The 2,275-nt window shown below is 57.8% G+C and overlaps 1 non-coding gene across 1 annotated transcript; it reads left to right on the forward strand.

The window, feature by feature from the left end:
• Window position 1: 1 nt before the first annotated feature.
• On the forward strand, window positions 2-1,376 carry LOC113988549. The gene is made up of 2 exons (XR_005566741.1): window positions 2-53; window positions 1,018-1,376. It is a non-coding gene; the product is annotated as a transmembrane immune signaling adaptor TYROBP (transcript).
• The last annotated feature ends 899 nt before the right edge of the window (window positions 1,377-2,275 follow it).

Raw genomic sequence — 2,275 nt, forward strand, 5'->3', positions numbered from 1 at the left:
GCGGCGAAGAGCGGCGAGGAGCGGCTGAAGGAGATGGAGGCCGAGATGGCGCTGTGAGGAGCGGGGGGAAGGGGCGGGGCTTTGTGACCATGGCAACGAGGGCGGAGCCGGGGGCTGCGGGGAGGGGAGGAGTGCCATGGGAACGGGGGCGGGGCTTGGGGTGTCCATGGCAACGGGGGCGGGGCCTGGGTGGGGGGTGGTGGTGGGCGGGGGAGGCCTGAGGGTGGCCATGGCAACGGGGGAGGGGTTTTGGGGTGGTAGGTGGAGCCTGAGGGTGGCCATGACAACGGGGGAGGGGCTTGGGGTGGTGGGTGGAGCCTGAGAGGATGGCCATGGCAACTGAGGCGGGATTGCTCTGGTGGGTGGGGCTTAGAGGTGGGAGGGGCTTTGGGGTGTTAATGATTGTGGGTGGGGCTTAGAGGTTAATGACAGTGGTGGGCGGGGCTTGGAGGTTAATGGCGATAGTGGGTGGGACTTGGGGCAGTGGGTGGAGTTTGGGTTCCCATGGCAACGCCCCATGGCAAGGGGCGGGGTCTAATAGGTTGGGGTGGGCGGAGCTTAGGTTCCTCCTGGCCATATGAGCACGGCAAAGGGCGTGATGAGGGGAGTCTTACTGGGAGGGCTCTGAGTGTTACTGGGAGCACTGGGAGGGTGCTGGGGGGTCACTGGGGTGTTACTGGGAGCACTGGGAGGGTCACTGGTGTCACTGGGGGTTGTCACCGGTGCCCCTCCCCCCCCAGGTTCGAGCAGGAGGTTCTGGGGGCTCCCACCCCCTGGGACCTGCTGGCCCCACCCCCCATCCTGCAGCCAATCATTGCCACCAACACCTACCAGCAGGTGACCTTTGAACCCTGAAAATGACCTCTGACCCCCCGAATGTCCTCCCAATGTCCCCCCAATGTCCCCAATGTCCCCAGTGTCCCCCCAATGTCCCCCAATGTCCCCCCAGTTGGAAATGTTTGCCATCATCCAAACACAGGTACAACTCACAGCTGTCCCTCCTCACGTCCCTCGCAGGTCAGCAGCGACAGCCTTGGAGGAGCCTCAGGATTGCTCCCTGCAGTGATCCCTGCTCCAGCCTTGGAATACAGAGCAAAAACCCAGGGAATGCTCCGTGCCTGCAGCTCTCCCGCTCTGGGCTGTGCCACCTCCACACAGCTTCTCCTGGGAAGTTCTCTGCAGCCCAGCACAGGAGGATCCAGCTCTGCTCGCGGCCCTCTGCTCCTGGAGTCGTCGAGGAGCAGCTGCAACAATTCCCCGAGTCCCATTCCCGCCTTTCGGGACGTTTCCTTGGAGCTCCCTTTGTTCTGTGACATGTCCCAGAGCGAGGCTATAGGGATTTGTCTCAGTTTGAAGAAACTGGAATGTTTGTTAAAGAGGATGAGTTATGAGAAGGACCAAACTCTCTCTCTCTCAGCAATTGTAAATTCAAAAATTAAGGGGGCTTTAATCGAGGAAGTGTGGAAGAAAAGAAATAACAACCCTTTCTTATTCATGGCTGGGCTTCACCAACAAAGATTTGGGAAGGGCTCTACCCACGTTTGTTACAAGTGCGTTGGTGGCTAAAGAGGCCAATACGACATAGACAAGATGGGTTGCAAAAGGCACAGCAGAAAGACTCCTTAGGTGGTAAATTCTGCAAGGCACGATTCTTTTGTTGTCTTTTCTCCTCAAGGGTGATCCTGCGTGCGCTCTCAAAGGCATCAGCAGCGTTATAGATGGGGTGTCTCCAGACCTCCCGATTGGAGGCCAGAGCAGACCAGTTATGGTGATCAATATGGCCAGGGTTGAGATGTTGTTTCAGGCAGTCCTTGTATCTCCTCTTCGGGGTTCCTCTCTTGCGGCAGCCGGTGGCAAGTTCACCATAAAGCAGGACCTTCGGGAGGCGGTGGTTGGTCCTTCATCCTGGAGACGTGCCCTGCCCAGCTCAGCTGTGTTCTCAGCAACATGGCCTCAATGCTTGTGCCTGCTGCCTGTTCTAGAACAGATGGATTGGTCCCATCATCTGACCAGGGGATGTTTAGGATTGTGCGGAGACAGCGTTGATGGAAGCGTTCGAGGAGACGCAGGTGGTGGCGGTGGATGACCCACGATTCAGATCCGTAGAAGAGAGTAGACAGCACTATGGCTCTGTAAACCCTGATCTTGGTGCTTTTCTTCAGGTGTTTATTTCGCCAGACTCTTTGATGGAGCCTTCCGAAAGCTCTCGATGCCTTTGCTCACCTGTTGTCTGTCTCTCCGTCAATCTCACCGTCCGAGGAGATGAGGGTACCCA

The sequence above is a fragment of the Pipra filicauda genome, unplaced genomic scaffold (assembly GCF_003945595.2).
Source record: "Pipra filicauda isolate LSUMZ 115617 unplaced genomic scaffold, ASM394559v2 scaffold796_size105821_pilon, whole genome shotgun sequence".
NCBI lineage: Eukaryota > Metazoa > Chordata > Aves > Passeriformes > Pipridae > Pipra > Pipra filicauda.